Source organism: Maylandia zebra, linkage group LG2, assembly GCF_041146795.1.
Source record: "Maylandia zebra isolate NMK-2024a linkage group LG2, Mzebra_GT3a, whole genome shotgun sequence".
NCBI lineage: Eukaryota > Metazoa > Chordata > Actinopteri > Cichliformes > Cichlidae > Maylandia > Maylandia zebra.
The window spans coordinates 44,993,959-45,016,067 of record NC_135168.1 but is presented as its reverse complement, the minus strand read 5'-3'; the positions used below and the strand labels follow the sequence as shown (position 1 = coordinate 45,016,067).

The following is a 22,109-nucleotide window of genomic DNA, read 5'->3' as shown; positions in this document are numbered from 1 at the left end:
AGAAAACAACAACAACAGCAAAAACACAAGCAAATAAAAAGGCATTAGCAACAGCAACAGCATTAAATAACGGTACTAAAATGCATACTGACAGGCAGAGCAGGGAGAGAGAGTACAGGAGGATAAAAGAGAATAAGAAAGAAATAGACAGGCTCAGATAAAGAACACTAAGATCACAAAAATAACTCAAATAACAGACAGACAAATAAACAACAGTGGGGGTTGTGTTATATATATCCTTAGTCTCTGAAAAGGAAAAGTGTTAAAATAACACAAAGAAAAGATAAGGGGACCAAGAACAGTTCAATGTTCAAACTCAGTGTTATGGCAGGTTTTTAGCAGGCACTGGACCAGCACTTAAATGAGGTGATTGGGGTTGGGAGAATAATATTAAGTTGTGGACAAGCCAAAGCAGGTAAACGTGCAGTCTGCTACAGTATATATGAAGCAAGCATCCCAGAATCTTAAGGCCCCTTTCTGACAACATATCCACCCCATTTATTTTGAGTAGGCAAGCAAATGCAAGGCCATGCACAACCCCCCAGATCACACTGGGTGGCCACATTTGCTTTCATGAAATCATGCTTGGGACAAGTGACATTAAGGAGAGTTTTTATAACTTGACTTTGCATGTCTCTATAGGATTTCTGGGGTCTTGTGAAGATCCTTGTGTTTCTGATTCGGTCTGGACTGGGCCTAATGCATCCGTCCTCTTTAAGGCACAATGCATGTGCTTTAATCATTGACCTATTTTCTCTCTGTTGATGGATTAGCTACAAGCAAACCAGTCCAAATAAATTGTATCTTTTTATCCTAATGGATTTCAGTGTCATGCCTCTCTCTGACACACTTATTATTAAATGAAAATGACAAAAGAGAAGGCCATTAATCATCTGCCTCCACTGAACCACAAATAGGAGTAATACCCTGTTCATCTATGACATGTGTGACCAACATAATTATCTTCCATTTGCAGAAAAATGACATTATGAATAATTCCAAGGTTTTACATATAACTCATGACTCATTTTCCCTCACATTCAACTGATGATCTGATATTAAATCTTTTTGTATTGCATGTAAACTTCAGTCAGCCTCATCCAGAGGGCTAATCCATGAATTGATAAATACAAACTCAGATGTACAAACACGTACACAGACCCTCAGCACACATTGATGTGGATGCACTGTACTTTAACACCTAGTATGTCAAGGTACATACACACCTCACACATATCTTGAAAAAACATCTTGTACTCTTGTTTTGACTGTTTAATATTATACCTGTCATTTATTGACCTTGATATGTTGTAACCATATGGAGGAAATCCTGACAGAGCAGTGTGCAATCCACTATGACTTCCAAACTCTAAGATTAAAAAACAAACAGCATGAAAAAGTATATAAGCAGCACATGGCCTTACTTAATGTTTTTAACTAGTCTTCAAGATAACCTATAAGTTACTGAACACTGTGTTGTAGAGATAAAATGTTCTTCATCTAGTCTATGTGCTGCACACCAGCAACAAATCAACAATCCCAAACATATAGCTAGACTAAAAAAGGAAAAGGAGTCAGAGCCCTGAACGTCATAGACATCTGTGGTTACAAGAATCAACACGAGGCACCCAATGCCCTTACAGCCAAAGAAAGCTGTTGCAAGTTCTTTATGATGCTGAAGAACAACCAACCTTCCAAGTAAAAACTATGCAGGTGTACATGGACTTTACTACTTTAAAGATCATGGGTGGGTCCATAAAATATTAATTTGAGTTTATTCTCACTCACTCATTCTTTTAACTCATATTTTTATACTTTGTTTGAAGTCACTTGGAAAAGAAAAGTTAAATATAAGATAGATTTTTTTTTAAATGTCCTAAAGCATCTTCACTTTTAGTCACTAAAATGTTTTCAGAGTGTGCTGTATTGTTATTAATGTACTCATAAATTGTTTGACTTTCCTGAACTGTTGATTATGGTGGGGTTTAATGGAAACAGTGGACTCTGTATAGGAGCAATATGTCTATCAGCAAATGGCAATCAGTGTGTGATTATAGTTCAAAAATCCAACTTAGGCAACATTATGACTATGATTAAGATTGTTGTTGTTAATGTTAATAATTATAATTGTTATTATTAAAATTAAAAACACCCAGCACGCCCCTGCGGGCGGTTTATCCTTCAAGCTCGGGTCCTCTACCAGAGGCCTGGGAGCTTGAGGGTCCTGCGCAGTATCTTAGCTGTTCCCAGGACTGCGCTCTTCTGGACAGAGATCTCCGATGTTATTCCCGGGATCTGCTGGAGCCACTCGCCTAGCTTGGGAGTCACCGCACCTAGTGCTCCGATTACCACGGGGACCACCGTTACCTTCACCCTCCACATCCTCTCGAGCTCTTCTCTGAGCCCTTGGTATTTCTCCAGCTTCTCGTGTTCCTTCTTCCTGATATTGCTGTCATTCGGAACCGCTACATCGATCACTACGGCCGTCTTCTTCTGTTTGTCTACCACCACTATGTCCGGTTGGTTAGCCACCACCATTTTGTCCGTCTGTATCTGGAAGTCCCACAGGATCTTAGCTCGGTCATTCTCCACCACCCTTGGGGGCATCTCCCATTTTGACCTCGGGACTTCCAGGTTATACTCGGCACAGATGTTCCTGTACACTATGCCGGCCACTTGGTTATGGCGTTCCATGTATGCCTTGCCTGCTAGCATCTTGCACCCTGCTGTTATGTGCTGGATTGTCTCTGGGGCATCTTTACACAGCCTGCACCTGGGGTCTTGCCTGGTGTGATAGACCCCAGCCTCTATGGATCTTGTACTCAGAGCTTGTTCTTGTGCTGCCATGATTAGTGCCTCTGTGCTGTCTTTCAGTCCAGCTTTGTCCAGCCACTGGTAGGATTTCTGGATATCAGCCACCTCCTCTATCTGCCGGTGGTACATACCGTGCAGGGGCCTGTCCTTCCATGATGGTTCCTCGTTTCCCTCCTCTTTCTTGGGTTTCTGCTGCCTGAGGTATTCACTGAGCACTCGGTCAGTTGGGGCCATCTTCCCAATGTATTCTTGGATGTTCCTTGTCTCATCCTGGACTGTGGTGCTGGCACTCACCAGTCCCCGGCCCCCTTCCTTCCGCTTAGCGTACAGCCTCAGGGTGCTGGACTTGGGGTGAAACCCTCCATGCATGGTAAGGAGCTTTCTTGTCTTTATGTCAGTGGCTTCTATCTCCTCCTTTGGCCAGCCTATTACCCCAGCAGGGTACCTGATCACGGGCAGGGCGTACGTGTTGATGGCCCGGATCTTGTTCTTACCATTCAGCTGACTCCTCAGGACTTGCCTGACCCTCTGCAGGTACTTGGTGGTTGCAGCCTTTCTAGCGGCCTCTTCATGGTTCCCATTTGCCTGCGGGATCCCCAGGTACTTGTAACTGTCCTCTATGTCTGCAATGTTGCCTTCTGGTAGTTCAATCCCCTCAGTTCTGACTACCTTCCCTCTCTTTGATACCATCCGACTACACTTCTCCAGTCCGAACGACATTCCAATGTCATTGCTGTATAGCCTGGTAGTGTGGATCAGTGAATCGATGTCTCGTTCACTCTTGGCATACAGCTTGATGTCATCCATGTACAGGAGGTGGCTGACAACTGCTCCGTTCCGTAGTCGGTATCCGTAGCCAGTTTTGTTAATGATCTCACTGAGGGGGTTCAGGCCTATGCAGAACAGCAGTGGGGACAGAGCATCTCCTTGGTAGATCCCGCACTTGATGGTGACTTGTGCTATGGGCTTGGAGTTGGCCTCTAGTGTTGTACGCTACATCCCCATTGAGTTCCTGATGAAGGCTCTTAGGGTCCCATTGATCTTGTACAATTCTAGGCATTCCAGTATCCAGCTGTGGGGCATTGAGTCATAGGCCTTCTTGTAATCAATCCAGGCAGTGCACAGGTTGGTCAGTCTGGTCTTGCAGTCTCGGCTGACTGTTCTGTCTACCAGTAGCTGGTGTTTTGCGCCTCTGGTATTCTTGCCAATCCCTTTCTGTGTCCCGCTCATGTATTGACCCATGTGCCTGTTCATCTTAGCCGATATGATGCCTGACAGGAGCTTCCATGTAGTACTGAGGCAGGTTATTGGTCGGTAGTTGGAGGGGACCGGTCCCTTCTTGGGGTCCTTGGGGATCAGGACCGTCCGGCCTTCAGTTAGCCATTCCGGGTGTCTCTCGTTAACTAGCAGCTGGTTCATTTGTGCTGCCAGACACTCGTGGAGTGCAGTCAGCTTCTTCAGCCAGTAGGCGTGAACCATGTCGGGCCCTGGTGCTGTCCAACTCTTCATACTGGAGACCCTTTCTTGGATATCTGCCACTGTGATGGTTACTGGACCCTGTTCAGGGAGGTAGCTGTGGTCTGCCCTCAGATCCTCTAGCCACTGAGCATTGCCGTTATGGGTTGCATCCTTCTCCCATATGCTCTTCCAGTATTGCTCCGTCTCCAGCCTTGGTGGTGCTGTTCTCTTATTGTTCCCTTGCCACTGAGAGTACACCTTTGCTGGTTCTGTGGAGAACAGCTGGTTTATTCTCCTGCCTTCTATCTCTCTGGTGTACCTCCTCAAGCGGCTGGCCAAGGCTGTGAGTCTTTGCTTGGCAGTTTCCAAGGCCTCAGGTATGGACAGCTTGCTGTATTTCTTAGGCACCTTATTTGTCGCACCTTGCTGCAACTCCGTTAGTTGGCTAACCTCCCTCCGTGCTACTTTGATCTTGCCCTCTAGCCTCCTTCTCCATGGAGGGTACTGCCCCTTGTCGCTGTTCAACTTGTAGCCAAGCATCTCACTGATCACTGCTGCCGTATTGTAGATCAGCTTGTTAGTGTCAGTAATCGTGGTTGTAGGTATTGCCCGTAGTGCTGCATTAACATGCAGCACTAGCAATTATATATATATATATATATATATATATATATATATATATATATATATATAATTGTAACAGAGGAATTATGACTTGATAATAGTTACACCAAGACTCCAATCACAGTGGAAAAAGCCAGCTTATTAGACTAAATAAACAACCTTTTAGCAAGACCAGAGTCCTAAACAATGACCATAAACTCTAAAGTTAGTACAGAACGTCCCTTGCTTGGCACAGTATGTGTCTCCTCACATATTTAATAGATAGATACGCAGAGCATATATTCAATTTTCCACACCTGGAACAATCAGTTATCACATAAATTGTGTCCTGCACAACTCAGCGGCATGTTTGCTCCTCTTTGATGCTCTCAGATAACCTTTCTCCAGTAGTTCAACTCAGCAAAAAATATATTTATATATACCGGTAACTTTTCATATAAATAAGTAGCTCAGACTGATTCAAATAGCAACACAAAACAATGCCAGAAAGGAGTCAGTCAAGAGAATATTCAAATATTCGCTCCATCTTTTAGCAGTTTTCTCCCTGTCCCATGTTTGCTTTGTATTCTTCACAAGAAAACTAAACATAGACTCTTTCGCCATTATTATAATTATTCCAAAGCTCGATAGAGTTAAGCTGTAAACCATTTACTACATATTTAATCCTTTATATCATTTTTACTAAATATACCTTTCTGAGGTCACTGCTGATGTAGAAAATGGGAACGGGTGTAAAAGACAGGGAGAAAAGACTCTTGAGAACTACAACAAATGTCTAATTACAGCCAGCAATTATTAATGAGCCAGCTAACTGTTGGCTCATTAGAGGTAATAAAAAAGAGTGACGATGGGGCTAAGAGGACGACTGCAAAGGAGGGGGTAGGCACTATGTTTTACAGCTTTCATCCTCTCCCCTGCCTTGATGAAGAACGCATATTTGGGAATGAAGGACGCATGATGGATGATACAGCGAGGCTTGGTACCTCACTCTCCATCAGGACAGCCACTCACAGACAGAGTGAAATGTCAGCCAGGTTCGTGATAGTCCGTGATCTATAGACACCAGTGCTGCCGCACTGGACCTCCAGCAAACTGCAATAGATATTCCTGCCCCTCTGACAGGAATAAATCTAACAGTAAGGAGAAATACTTACAAATAAAGTGCAGGGCAGTGCAGGATATATCTTGCTTTGGTTAGTTGAACATCTATTTAACACCCCCTACCATTAGGTCATGTGTGCAACAGTACAGTAGATGTGCTGCGTATTTATAGTATGTAGAATAAAGTAAGTAAGGCACAATAACAATGTTGTGCTCATTTTCATATTTGGGTTTATCTATGTTACTGTGGGACAAAGGAGCAGGCTTAATATGAACAGGTATTATTGTTCACATGCTCAAACTTCCATCTGCCATGGTCAAATGAGGTTCAAGGACAACCAACTGATGTAGTGTCAGATCTAGAGAAATGGCTTTGACTTCCATAGGTGCACTGGTAATTTGCACCAGTTACTCAAGTCATGGCTTGTATCCATCACGAAGGCGACGCACATGCATCACGTGCTTGACAAATAGCATACTCACTAAATTAGAATCAAAATTAAGCACAGAAAACGGGTCTGTAGCCTGAGGTTTGTGTTTCAAAAATAGCCTGGCCTCAATGTAGTTTTACAAGAAGCAGAATCTAGCACATTGTCTTCTGGGATGCTTTTGGTTCAGCGTGGCTCAATCTCAAGAAAGAATAGTTTTATTTTGGTTGTAAGTCACCTTGCAGGCAGCAGAGAAAGTAAGTCGAGTTGAACTGGAGGTTTTCTTTGAAACGCAGAATGAGCTTGCATTTTTATTCCTGCTCTATCATGCCTCTGAACTGTCACACTCACTTTTTCTTTGTCTCTTTTTCTTTTGCTTCTTTTTTTTTTTTTACATAACCAGCAACTTTATGGAGTGGTAGTTTTAAATACCATAAGCTCATCTAATAGATAACCTTTCTAATTACTATGAATCTGATCCAGCCAGAAAAACACTAGCAGCCTTATTTTGTTTTATCTTTCTATATCTATAATAAACCCTAACCAAGGTTTCTGCATTGCTTAGCCTTCATTATGTCTAATAGCTGTTATATTTTATAGATGAATTAAACTTTTAAATTGTGGCTTTAGCGTATGGAGAAATGTAAAATATTGTGTATGTTTTCAGATAATTTGTCATGCTCCAGTAGTATTATAGTATATTAAAACTTATGTCAGAATCCAATTCCATTAGTAGAAAGAAAGCACAACTTGTAAAGGACCACAGAGCAATTACTCAAATGCAACATGATATGGCCATAGCTCCAGTCATGCTCCCCCAGCAAAAGCAATCCATTTACACCAATATGTACCATGTATAGAAGCTATGAGTCTGCCTCAAAGGGGCGGCAGACATCGTGTCCTATTTATTCATCTAGAAATGAGTAGGTGTTGAAATATTGTGTCTTTTCTCAAACAATAAGCTTCAAAACAATGTGGAAAAAACAGGAAGTCTTGGTCCACTGAACTAAGGCGCAACAGAACAAGGAATTTAAGACGTTGCCATGAGGAGAAAAAGGTATGGCCAAAGGAGGACAATGAGTAGAAGCTTCTGACCAACTCTTCTAGTATGAGCCCAATCGACTGAGTTACTTTTGGTGGCTTTAATAGGTTACTAAAAAGAAAAGCCTTTTTAAAACTGCTGTAGTAACATGCAGAACACTTGTTTCTCTTCTTCTAAAATTGCATCAGTGGTCTTAGAACATAATTTGTGACCCCTGTTGAGGTGTCTTAGCAAGTTACTGTAGGAGTTACTGTGGTAGAGCGCTATCAGAAGTTCTCATAGGATTTTCTGCTTGCAAATTAGTGAAATAAAGGTGTATTTCTGAACAGCGTGGCATTGAAAATAATAGGGTTCAGTATAACAGACTTCCAATGTAGGGATCCCTTAATAATAAGAAGTATAAAAGCTATCATTTATATTTAAAAATGTAAATATTGGTATATGTAATGATAGACAGTATAATATACATAATAGCACCATAACCAATAGCACCAATAGTTATCCCGCTGGCACTCAAACAGTGCAGTATTGCACCTACCATAATACTACCTACTACGCAAGTGAATAAGGAAGAATAAGAATAACTAGCAGGGGTTGACAAAGTTTTTGTCAAAGAAAAAAATAATGGATATTTATGAGAAGTCTAGAAAGATCATTGTAAACCTAAGTGCTTGGTTATTCTTAACCTTACTATAAAACATGCCCTGAGAGTAATTTTTTACATGTAATTTCACCTTTTTTGACACTTTTTTTTCTCACCTTTTGCTCTAATGTGCTACTTTGCATGTATGCACACAAGCATTTATAGACGCACAGATGAACATGTAAAATGTTTCATCTCCCTCCCCGTCATGCATTCAAATATTTCTGGGTTCAAACACGCACTCATGCTGAGAGAGATTAATGTTAAAGATCCATTTCACCGCAATTAACAGCTGACGAGAGCAAACTGGATCATAAAGTCTATACTACTGCCTGCTGATTAATAGGCCTTTGACTGCGGGATGACTGAAACATTGTGGGAGGTGGTTCAAGGGTAATAGGATCAACAAAGCCTGAGAGGTAAGTGACTCCAAGTAGCTTATGATATATCTCATGTCAAATCCACTTCAAAGTCACATACGATTTATACTTTCTTTTCACATCAACCCCACGCTCGCTGTAGAACATTACGAATAACGTTACACCGATCGAAAGAACATGTAGCTTGTCCATCACACTATATGGCTTGCCGGTGTTTAAAAGCATATACTTTGATGTGCAGTCATCTTCCCATGGGGATTTTAATAGGAAACATCTGTCTTTTAAGCATAAGACGATTAGCACAGTGTCAACTATCTCCTCCAAAAGCCCTTGGATTTGAAGAAATTAACCAGGCATTGACATGGTAAGAGTGGATATTAAAACATAAAATACATAAAATCTTCATAATCAATTCTGGAAAAACAGACAGTCAATCTTGTTGCAAGATTTAAAAAAATTAAAAAATAAATGTTTTGGTTACATTTTTGATGACATTAAGCTGCCTGTGAAGCTTGTAATTGATTAATTTTCTGGAAGTGGCCGATTGCAGCCTTTTTGTTTTATTAACCAGTTCAGAATGTGATATAATAAAATTACTCCTTAGCCTAAAAAAGAAATTCAAACAGTTGCTGCTTTCAAATGACATGGCAAGTTCATTAATGCACTGCAGAAGTCTGTAGCAGCTGTTTGACTGCTCTTGGCTCCAAGCGGAGCATTTGTTGCTTTTTGATGAAAAAACATGTGATATAGCTATGAATGGGTGAACAGAAAGATGCCACTCATGTTAATGGATCGATGCACTTAATTAAAGTGGGCAATTGCTCTTCAAAAGCACACCATGTGGTGCACAGAGAGCAAAGGGAGAGAAAAATAAGTAGCATGTAAAACACTTTGCAAAAGCCATAAATGTGTCCTTGAGAGGTCCAGTGGTATTTGTGGCCTTAGATGCTCAATACAAAAATATGAGAAATTGCTTGCTGCCAACAGAGCACTGTCATCTAGTGAGTTGGATAGAAGGAGGTAATCTCAGTGTGAGACCTGCAGCTGAGTGCAAGAGAAAGAGCGAATCCATGCTGTTGGCCCATGAAGCCAAGTATCATTGTCTGGAGCATAGTAGTTATAGATCTCCTGTAGTCAGTCGGTTTAATCTGACGAGAAAACAATAATTAAAACATTCAAAAGCTGTAAACTAGCATCAGTATTTGACATAATCAATTATTTAAACCCACTAAGTTTGTCATTTCTTGTTGTCCAATAGTATTATATAATGGCATGCAGTGCACCTGCCTTCTAGGTAGCAGTGGCAGCAGTCATCCAATAACTAACTGCACTAACTAATGTCTGAGTTCATGGTTGACTAAATGCAAATGGAAATCTCACATTCTATATTACACATTACTATAAGTTAGTATGAGGTCATCGGGTCTTGGGTCAGTGTTAAGTAAACTCTACCTCAAACTACATAGAGGTAAAGAGCAAAGTAGACAAAGTACTGAGCGGTTCAAACACTATATCACTAAATTCAAAGTTAAAATTTGAGAAGTTGTGTAACTGGATGTGAGTACCATATAATCATATCACCACTAAGCCTTCACAGGTTGTGACAAGACTCTTTATTAATTACTGCACTGAAATAGTCCTTGAACCAAGCCTTTCCGCCAAGAACACAGTCTCTGGCAGAGCAAATATGGAGGGCAGCATCTTCCTGTGCCTTCTGCCAACCAGATCAGATCCCAGATGGGCATCAAAACCTATCGTACTTTAGTTTATTAATGCACATTTACAGCCTTCACTGTTGTTAGAGGAGGAAAGGTAGCAGAGGGAGAGGGGGCGGAGAAGGAAAGTGGAGGAGTAAAGCCATTTGCACAGTTTTAAAGAACAAGAGTACGAGGTGGAGAAGAGAAAATCAGGGTGACCTTATTAGTGTGAGTCTATTTACTGAATTTCTGCAGCAAACATGCTGAAGAGTCTTCAAGTCTTTTATGACAGATCAGTATTTTTTAAAAATAACAGCTCCAGGGATGGAAATGAGAAATGTTAGATTTAAAGTTGAAGTGGTCAAGAAAAATGCCTCTCTCCATATCGCTTTGCAGAGATTTGGAAGAGAAAGAAGTCACTGAATACTTTATAGGACCTATATTTTTTAAAGACTAAAACTATGTAAACTATGTAAATATAAAACTCAACAAACTTAGATAAATATTTTAATTTGTGTTTATTAATTTAAAAATAAAGTACTGTTAAATTATCACAGCTGTGGCAACCAAACACTTTAATTAACAAACACCTCAGACACTACAGAATTAAATGTTAAAAGAGTAGTGAAACACACTTGTTTTACAGGGTTTTTTGTTTGGTTTTTGTTGGGGGGGTTTTCCAGCCAAGTGTTGTTCACTCTGCAAAAGTGAACATTACAAAAAAATTACAGAAAATGTGTTTTTGTTAACCTCATTGTGTTGTGACGGTGTTGTTAAGAGCTGCAATAAACACTGTTCCATATGTCTTCTTTGATTAATATGCTCTATAAAAGTCCTGCAGTGTGTGTTAATAATGTGTGGGTATTGAGGGGGAGTTTATGAGGAAATGAAATTCAAATAAAAAGTTATGAGCCTCTGGTGAGACCTGGAGATTTATACTGCAATCCATGGTTTTTAAAGCCACGTCTGGTATTATTCCTTGTAGGAGCTTTAATTATATATTCACGATAGTTTTTTAAGTAAACATGCTGTAGATATGAATATGAAGGATAAATAAAACTGGGTAAAATTTGGAGAACATGTGAAGCGGGACAACTTCTACCAAATTAATTTTTTTAAAAGCACGGGGATCAGTTAATAGCTTCTTTTAGGACAATATCAGGTAATATAGCTAACCCTTTCTGCTATATTAACATGTAATTAACATACTGTCAAATTCTAAATTGACCCAAGAGTCCCAGCTTGCTTGCCCTTGATGTAGGATTACATAAAGGATCCAAGTTCCAGACATTCAGAGAGAAGATATTTAGGAACAGCTAATCCCAAAATCTGAATCATGAAATATATGTGATTGATTTTTGGTGCCTCTGATTCCTCATGGTGTATTTTGGAAGGTTCAGAGGTAGTTTTTTTTAACTGTATCATTTAAAAAAAAGATATTTGTTATGTTTTATGAAAAAAACTAAAGCAGTAGACTGCCAAAAAAAAAGGGCAAAACAAAGTTCTGTCTCAATTGTCTGATGATCTGAACTGGAACAAATCAGGTTATTCCAGAACAGTATGGTGCAAGAGTAACAGGAGGCCTTAAAATAAGGGAAACTTGATCTTCTATTGGCTTGTATGCTTTGCATTAGTATTTACTCAGTGTCAGTAATTTTCAGATATTTGATATTGTTTTACCCCTAACACTGATCAGCAAAACCAATTTCTATTTTTTTTTTTTTTTTTGATGAAGATGGTAATTTTTTCAAAATTTATTATAATATAGAAAATAGATAAAGACTATATGTAATAGATACAGTTATGCTTACCAAGATGGTAAATGTAAAAGGTAAATGTAGAGAATATAATGTACCACTTTGGAAAGTTTGTCCTAGAAATTAGATTATGTATTTGCAGATCCATTAATTTCTCATTGTATTATTAGAATATGAATTGAACTACATATTCCAGTTCTTGTCATGTGACAATTGACAAATCCTGTTCATTCGCAGCTGTTACACACCCTCAACCTTTCCTACTACATAAGCCAACATCACAGCTGCTGAACCATCATGTGCTTAACACACTCTCCCAAACACACCCAGCTACATTCTCAAATGTTCAACCAGTAGAAAATGGCACATGGGGACATTTAAAGTGGTGTTGGTAGCAGTCATCAGTCATAGTATTGCCAAAATAGTTCATATGATGTTCAGCACATCCCTAGATGCCATATTCACACAGAAAAAGAATGTTTCTTTTCTGGTGCTTTGCTCCTGTATAACAGTGTCTGCATTTGTGAAATCACAATTATTTGAATTTTTGTCTGTTGTTTTGACACTTTAATAACCGTTTAAAGTAAAACACAGATCCACCTTTTTTTTCCTCTTTTCATCTGTTTTATACCAAGTCTTAGTCCCCAGCATAATACGTCAGTGGGAAATGGTGACTGCCTCACTTTGTCTCCCTGTCTAAATCCTACACAAGCTCTGACGATGGTCTGCCAGCACAGTGAAAAAAAACCTACCTCTTCTGAGGCCTCTGTCACTTTGAAGAAATCAAACTGGAGCTGTAGCACGTAACACCCACGTCACAGCACGACAGCGCCGACAACAATTTCATTCCGGCTGTTTATGGTGAGCTCATTGTCTCTGGTCATCTTGGCTCTCGTGTTTCTCACAGCTGACTGACTCAAATGTGATTGTGTACGTTGAACAAGCCTGCATACCGCAGTTTGCATGGGAGGGAGTATCTGGGAAGTCCATCTGCCCAAAGGGCCTAGGGGCATGTGAAGACTATGCTTGTGTGTGTATTTTTATATTCATGTTTTACCTTTATGAGCCAGGACAGTTACGGAAAGTGAGGACATTCCTGCTATTCCTCTGTTTGAACTATCAAAAGCCCATTTCACAGATAAGTCAGAGTTAGGGCTTTACACATAATACGTTTATGTGTGATAATAAAATGTGCTATATAAGCAAAACTGCCACTGCTAATTGGAGGGCATTTTAACCCATTGTTAGATCGTTGCTAAATAAGAACCTACAGGGGTCTAATATTTACTTGGATGCCAAATCCTTGTGGTGTAGGACTTTACAAGAGAACACATACATCATACTAAGATGTATATATAGTTCCAAGACATAATCGAGACTCGACAATAGCTAAAATTATTAGCCACCATTTCTTACTGACATCTACTGATATCTTATGCTGGGTACTAAGGCTTGGTACACAGATGGAAAGTATCTAAGTATTTTTTTGAAAGTGACTTTCTATTGGCTGCTAGGGCTTTTTATGTGTTTGTTTGGCGACCGCCTTTCAAAGACCCTCAAAATTCAAGTTGTTCTTTATCTGTGGTGCTCTCTTCATGTTTTTTGATCTTATCATTTGAAGTTATCATATGGTAGTTGATATTGAATATATTTTTCATACAGTCCCCCGCCAAGAATTTTTTAAAGTGCCCATCTTTTTACAGTTTCAAGGACAACTTCCAAGATGTTTCCGTGAAACGGGCTACCTGGTGCATTAAGTTACTGTAGTTTTATGTCACAGCTTGAAAACCTTGTTTTGCATAAAGCTAAATAAAGTTGACTATTTATGGTTCATATATTTTGCCAGTTTAACTACAGAGAGAACTTTTTGGGTGGGTTTCCAAGCAGGTGTGGCAATGTCTCTCTAATTTATCAGCATATCTTGTGTTACAAGGAGGGTGGTTGAATCTAAAACTTTAAAAGAAAGCAAATGTTTGAAATGAAAGACAGTGTGATAAATAAACTATGTCTACAAAGTGCTGCAGCTGAGTGCAGTTCTGGTTCTGACTTCTTACCAGGTTGACATTCTGAGTCTGTGCGTGTGTTTTTGTGTGCGTGTTTGGAAAGGATAGGATGGGCATCAGATGACGCAACAGTACCAGCATTTTATGACTACACAGAAGCCATTACAAAGTTGAAGAGTACAGCGGAGAGAGAGGGAGAGAAAGAGGGATGAGTGTAGGATTTAGCTTCACACCAAGACATAAATTATGCATTCGGGCCATCCAGACATGTAGTTGTGTATCTTTTATGAATGCCTTACAGAGGCAAAGCAAGTTTAGCTAACATTTCAGTGCTACACATTAAGTGAGAGAGAGAGTGAGCGAGAGTGGTAGATGTAAAAGGGGCATTGGGGGGGGGGGGGGGGGTATTTTAGCAGTAACGTCTGACACAACCTATGATAAAAGCTGTCATCCGAGAGCAGTGCAGCAAAAAAGGTTCATTCCATCCGTCTTATGTGGGCACTGCACTTGAAGGATTTAAAAAAGTGATACATGGAGTAGAGTTCTCCCACTCTCGCAGTTTGATCCCAAGTGAGCGTTTTATAGGAATTGCATCCAGTCATAAACAAACAGGGCAAATGGCACCATCTGTGCAAACTGGATGAGGGGGTTATCATTTTAAGTCCTGCAGATAGTGACCATTAAAAAACAGGACCACTATAAAAGACCACACTTTGTCATCAAGTGTCATCTCCTTTGATCTTAAAGAAAAGATACATGTGTGTCAGCATGTAACCAACTATAAGTCCAGGTGTAGTTGTACTGCCAGTATTAGTAAATATAAGTGGAAAAACTGTGCACATGTGCGCGTCCAATGCTGAGTGAAGCTCCAGGCTAGGTTTACTATCTAGTGTTTACAGAGAGCCTGATCAGAGGGATTACAATTACACAGGAACTGCTTAAGACAGCTGCTTTACTCAGTGTTATCAAGCCACCCACACTCACCATACGCTGACACCTAACAACACGCACAAGTGGTAAATGGAAATCTACACCCTTCCTGGTATTTACGAGCACTTAAAACAGTAACAGGTGACGATCTGGGGTGCTGGTAGATTTATTGACAACATTTCTCCAGGGATTACTGGCATCCGGACATATCAAACAACAGGCAAGTAACATAGCATCAGAAAATACCTTTGTTTTTCAGTCTGTATGTCATACTGCAATTTCTTGTAACTATTCAATTTTAAGGCACTAATAGTGAGCATCATTCACAAGTATGTATGAATAGTGTAGACTTAAACAGAGACAAAAGACATGGGTTTTGCCAGTTTGACAGTGTTTACTGGGATTGGAAATGAAGACAGAAATAGCTTAAGCCAAATCAGATCAGTTCTCATACTTATTTATTTATTTATTTATTTTACAGAAACATTTTTTACAGTCACTCCAACTTGTTATATATTTGAACAATGAGAGACATCTGTCTTAATCTTGCTCATCATTTGCCCTAGGCTAGGTAGTCTACCTAAACACTCTCAAAACACTCGCTTACTGAAATGCATCAATTCAGCCCAAAAATCAAATAACTTTTTTTTTGTTGCTCTATTTAAAATGTGACAATTTGGTTTCTAACAAATGTGGTTCAGCTCAACACCTCCCAAGAAAATCAAATACACTAGATTTAGTCTGATCTGCCTCAAAATAAGCTTTTCTCCAGTGTGACAGAATGAAATAAAACTACATCATAGCAGTTATCCAGCAACTATTTTTAACACAACACAAAAAGCTGCCAGATTATTTAGTGATATCATGTGAGACTAAATGTCAGCTCCAGGGAGGGGAAAGAAAGCACCAGTTGTTGGTCATCTCCATGATGTTAAAGTGCTTCTGTAACTGAAAACCACTGGTTAGCCTGCCACACTTTTCCAGAACATTCTACACTGCAGGGTTTGAGGAATAACTGGTGAGTCTCACTAAAATGCTCCAGCTTCATTTTTTATATGCTTTCATTCATTTCATTCAGACATTCACCCACTGATAGATTCCTGTTGCCTGAATGGATTGCTGAAAATAAAGTACCTGGCCCATGCCTGCATCCTCTTCCTCCTGTAAAGAGAGATTACTGTGTTCTTCCCTCATTAATGGTGCCACAGCTGTTTGATTTTTGTGTATTTAAACAGCCAGCACTGATGAGCAGGCACCAAGGCCACAAAACAGTAAACCTGCTTACAGCATTGCAGATAATTGCTATGACAACATCCACAGTGGATAAGACATAGAGCGGCTGGAATAGAAACAAAGCAAATGTTTGCAATGTTCGATCAAATGAGGCAGTTTTTCCCATGAGATATGGGCTACAGTATGGTCGATACTTGTTTAATGAGGAACTATTGTATCAATTAGGCACTAATTACTCCATTATAGCTCTTGTGACTTTATAGTTGGGTAGTTTGTTAGTGGGATTCATCCAACAATTAATGCCATGGTGCCATGATTCAAATGCTGCTGACACTGTTCACAAGAGCAAAGTGTATATGTTCTTGTCTGTGCTGTTAACTTCACTTTTGTACACTGAACTTAAGTACAAGGCATGTTTGTCAGCTACATCAGCTATACTGTTATAATAATTATGCGATTGCCATATTTATACAGCAGAGGCTGTTTGCAGCAGTGATGGTATACTTTGATTTAATTTCTTATTTTAGTTACAATATGCTGTATTTTTATATTTTAATTATTTAAATGTCATTTGTATTAAACCTATCCCTAAAATGTTGCCCAGAAGTGCAGCTTTCCTATTTAAAAAAAAAAAGAAATGCATTTTTCTTTAAAATGATGCCTCTGATCATATATCATAATTGTCATGTGATGACAATTATGAGCATTCTTGACAGTTTCATAGGTCAGTTTGTACTAACAGTGCTGCCCTTTAGTCCTAACAGAAAGCCAAGTAAAACACTAGAAACAAATGCCACACCACTGACCAATGAAAATGGCACTGAGAAAGATTCTTGATGCAGCATCCCTTCCCTCATGTTATTATAGTTGTATTGCCACAGCTACAGGCAAGATGTCATATTCAGCTGAGATGAAGAGATACTAAGAATAAACCCAGTATGCTCGGTGCTTGATAATAATATTAAAATCAAAAACACACGCACACGCATCAGGAGTGCAGGATTTGAAATTACGCACCACGGCAAACTATCACAGTGATCAGTAAAGCTACAGATTTTGTTTTGAATCACACCCAAAATTTGACTGCATCCATGACAATTTACGCAGATCATTGAAAGTCATTATCAGCTCCAGCTCCTGCGCTATCAGTGTCTGTCTTTCTAAAGACATCGAGCTCAGTCTTCATGGTAGCATACAAAGGTATTGTGAAATAAATGGTTTAGATTTTCTTTATTATGCTGTGTAACTGCTAATAAGGATGGTTTTCAAAGCAGTAACCAAATAATGTAAATTATGTATTTTGAGGAAATGATTTTGATTCTTTGAGTAAAAAAATGAAAAAAGTGCCAGTCACACCTAATTTATCTGAAATATACTTAATGAGGCTCTACATGTGCTTATACTGCATTTCTATTATAGCTGCAATGATAGAGCTATACATTTTTTTTGTTATTGGGTATACTTGTGTTGTTTTTGTACAATAGTAAATTAAATATTTGTAAGTTTTAGGCTGTTATTAGGACACAAGAAGACATTTGATGGCATTTTATACTCTACAATATTATGATTGTTCTATTTTCAGCCTTATGTTCATTTCTCTGTGCTTCAAAGCCTCTCTAAGACAACCATAATCCTACATATTTATGCAGCCTGTATTCCTGATAACAAGTCAACCAAAAATGCAAGATCAGTGGCGCACTTCTTCTATATATTAATAATACAGCCAACAATTAAGAGCATAATTTCTCTGTAATTTAATTAAATTTCAATGCATTATAATTTATATTAGAATGTAATTGTATTTGCCTAAAAGCTACATGTAGTGTGCCTACCTACTTCATGGTAGGGACTTCATGTTCTGCTTTACCAACTTACAAAAAAATAAATACTATCAAAATTTGCAGGCCTTATAATAGTACAGGTAACATTATAATGATAGAGCTAAAGCTAAGCAACTGGCACACACCCCAAACACCCCAGTGCACTCACAGTGTGACATAGGGAAATATTGTTTGTTTTTCCACAAAATTACCAAGAAAGTACACAGTAATTAAAATTACTTCCTGTAAAATACCATGAATTTAGGCACTACTTTAAATGAGTTTTGGACTTCCTAAATATAATCATAAAGTATTTTTTCTTCTTTCCTATAAAATACATGAAGTTATGCCCTACTTATACATGTAAAATTACTTACGCACTAACTAAAATTCTCCATGCAATTCTTAAAGTTATTTACATAATAATTTGTGTTTCTTTTCCTGTAAAATAATGGAAGTTATGAACTACCTAAAATTACTTATTAATGATTTCTTTGTTTCCTGTCTAAACCTGGCGTGTTGACCCTGATGAAGGCCACAGGCTGAAACGCGTTGGTCAATTATTAAAGTTGTTCATCTTCCCTCAAGTGTTGCTGGAGTTCCTGCATTGTAAACCTGGCGTGTTACCCAATTGTTATAGTGTACCTGTTTTTCAGTATTTGCAGGAAAATGTGATATAATATAAATATAATAGCATTTAATTACAGGAGGATTACACCCTTAGTCATTAGTTGTATTATAAAGTATCACTATTTTTTTTTCATTATGATACATAAGATATTTGGAAACTTTAGACTTCAGCAATGCCGCAGAAAATAAGTTTAAATCCCTTTAGACACATTACATACAGTTAGACCCAAACAGAACAGCATTTTAGATGCTTTCTGATTCCACAACTTATCAACAGGATTTTTAAACAAGGGTAAAAAGACCAGGTGCTCTTTTTAAATACAATAGCTCTCTGCCAGCAATCTGGAGTCATGGATCTGTCAGATTGTTTTGAGTACAGGTTTTCATTAAACTGTTGTATGCTGCTGTTTCCTATCTGATGTTGATAAGGGCTCTGACATAAAGTCACAGCCCTTTTTAATGTCAGAGCAGCAGACCTAATCCAGCAAACATGAACATGCTACCACTGGCATCAGTACTGAGGCGCTTACAACAGTACACATCATTCTCACAGACTTACAACTGATGCTTTCCCCACAGTCTATCAGGTCTAAATCTAATGCAGACTGGATATGCCTTTGTCCTTCATGTGACCTAACCACAAACACTCCATTATGGCTTGACACTATAAATCCCAGAGGGACTCTGGTTCAGTACATAAAGCACCTTTGCTCCAGCACAATTCCCTTAATTGAACTTTTTCATGTTACTCTGATTACCATGGTATGTCAAAAAGCTATTAGGGTAAAGTAGCCATTGCACACACTCAGCTTTTACTGTACTTCTAATTCTATCTAGTATGAACTGTCAGTCGCTGTGTCTTTAAACTGTAAAAAAAAATGCATGTATGACATGTAGCATATAGCACAGTAAAATTTGGCAGCAAAGTTGAGTGATAATGGTTAGGAACTCCAATCACTAAAGTGAGCAGCAGTGCTTTTCCGTGACCTTTCTTGCTGCTAGCTTGATTTTCACCAGCCACAGAGGATTGTGTATAAAAGGGAAGAAATGATGAAAGATCTCTTTCAGGGTAGAGGCGATCTAATTTGAAAGAGGCCGACAGATGCAGAGTAGTATAGCCACAGACTATACGCATACTACAGTTTAAGACACAACAACCGGCTAATATGTATATGGACTATAAAAAGACACACAGATTGCTCTTATGGGAAAAACGTTTGACGGTTATACAATAATCTGGAAGGTGATCATTGTATAATAATGTTCAATAGTCACCTTACTTTTCAATTTAAATACCAACAGTAGATTCAGATTTTAAGAGCATGCTTAAATTTTTCGTAAGCAGATGATTGTTGGTAATAAAAAAACGAAAGAAATATAGAATAGCAGCGTCTGTGAACCCGATGACCTGACTACCTTCTTGAAAATTTATAGAACGCACTTCTGCACCTCTCCACCTGTCACACGTCGGTACCTTCAGAGCTCATCCACAAATACTAACACTTCAAATACTTTAGCAGTAATCAGCACCACATCCACAATCATTCTCTTCATTCTTGGCCTGCCTTCAGCCTACTCAGTGACCTGCCCCCTGACCTCTGCCATAAACAGGTGTGATGACAGGCTGTAGGAGCAAAGCTGTGAACGTGGCACAAAGTTAAACGCATGACGACAGCTTAGCAACCAGTGAGTGTTTTAAAATAGCTCGTGTTTTTGGCCCAGCAAAATAACTTGATAATACTTTAACCAAAAATACTGTGGACTGTTGCACTTAGACTTTTAAGAGAAACATTTAGGAAAATGCTGATTACTGCAGTTTGAAACCTGACTTTATTTTAATCACCGTCACTGATGAGTATTTCGAAATACCTCAATGATGTCATACTTTGAGACCAGCATATGTGTCACATGTGGTCAAACATTTGTAGATCCTTTAATGGATTCCGATCTGCAACATTAATAATTGCAAATGCCTCGCCAAACTTAAACTTCTCTGCGAGAAGTGTAACTTCTGCAGGACACGAGTGAGTAATAGGTTTTACTGCTGTGCCAACTGGGGTCCTAAAAGTCATAATCATTTTATTATTATTAATGGAAACACTTTATTTGAATACAACATTTGGCTCTTACAGTGTAGTAAAAAGCAACTTTACATTTTTAAACGTATTCCAGTGTAACTGTAGATATAACTTTTAGGGCAAATAAAATATTAATTTTCTCTATCTTTGGCAACAACTGTAAACAGTGAACACACACAGCTCCAAGTGTCCAAAGGATCAGGGGAATACAGTCCAGAGCAGCCCAGTTTCACAGTATTTTTTTTTAACTGGTCCCATTGTATTTACTGGTATGAATGAGAATACACACACTGCAGCATATACTGCATGTGTTTGACACAGAGACAGTGGATGCCAATCACCTATTTACAGACAAGCGTGCTGTGTTACCATACTTAGAAAACACATAGAGGAGCCTATAGCCTATATTATGACCTAGATGGGAGAAAGAGGGGCAGTGAGAAGACTTAAACACTCTTCTCTGTCTGCTGTCTCAGTGGAAGTGTAGAATTTTCCTTCTCCGACACACTTAGCAACTTAATGAGGGCTTGTAGATATTGTGCTGTGGAAAAAGTATTTACCCCCTTCCCAATTTTGTACTTTTTTTTGCATATTCGTTACATGTACATGTTTCATACTCAAACAAATTTTATTACTAGACACAGATAATCCAAGTAAATACAATGTGCAGGTTTTAAATTATGATTTCATTTATTAAGAGGAAAAAAAACTGGCTAAACCTACCCGGCCCTGTGTGACCCTGCCCCTCATTGTTAAGTCAATAATCACCTCATCGAGAAATTGCTTAAATAGAACCTGAATGACAAAGTGAAAGCTCTCAAAAAGCAACAAATCATGCCACGAGAAATAAAGTCTGTGACATCTATCAGTCAGGAAAGGGTTACAAATCTATTTCTACAGCTTTGGGACTACAGCAAACCATCAAGAGAGCTATTTTACACAAATGGATAAAACTTGGAACAGTGGTTAACCTTCCCAGGAGTGGCCAGCCTACTAAATGTTCTCCAAGAGCACTGACAAGTCATCCGGGAGATCGCAAAGATCCCACAACATCTAAAGAAATGCAATCCTCACGTGTTTCAATTAAGCTTCGTGCTCATGACTCAACATAACAAACAGACAAAAATGGCATCCACAGGAAAGTTTCAAGGTAAAGACCATTGATGATCAACAAAATAAACATTGAAGTTTTTGAAAGGTTTACATCCTATTACATCTGGAGTAAAGCTAATACAGCATTTTAAAAAAGAGAGCATCATACCAACAGTCAAACATAGTAGTGCTGCTTTGATGGTCCAGGGCTGCTTTACACTTGAGTTTCAGTTTGTGTTTTTGTATGTGTTTCCTTATACACGTGTGAGAAACAGAGTGGCACGTTCATCCCCCTTCAGCTGTCATCGCCACCATGACTACCTTACCAGTCACACAAGCCACAGGCCAAAAGCCTACTCATTAAAGTTAACTGGCTAAC

General features: G+C 38.9%; 1 protein-coding gene and 1 long non-coding RNA gene across 4 annotated transcripts in view; one reads left to right on the top strand and one right to left on the bottom strand.

Moving 5' to 3' along the window:
• Positions 1–22,109, bottom strand: part of fgf13a (fibroblast growth factor 13a) — a 102,259-nt gene that overhangs the window by 49,460 nt on the left and 30,690 nt on the right. The gene's annotated exons all lie outside the window — the stretch shown is intronic.
• Positions 14,925–22,109, top strand: part of LOC143413047 (uncharacterized) — a 29,498-nt gene continuing 22,313 nt past the window's right edge. Inside the window, exon 1 of the long non-coding RNA XR_013093606.1 lies at positions 14,925–15,097. This is a non-coding gene — a long non-coding RNA (uncharacterized LOC143413047). The remainder of the gene's footprint in view (positions 15,098–22,109) is intronic.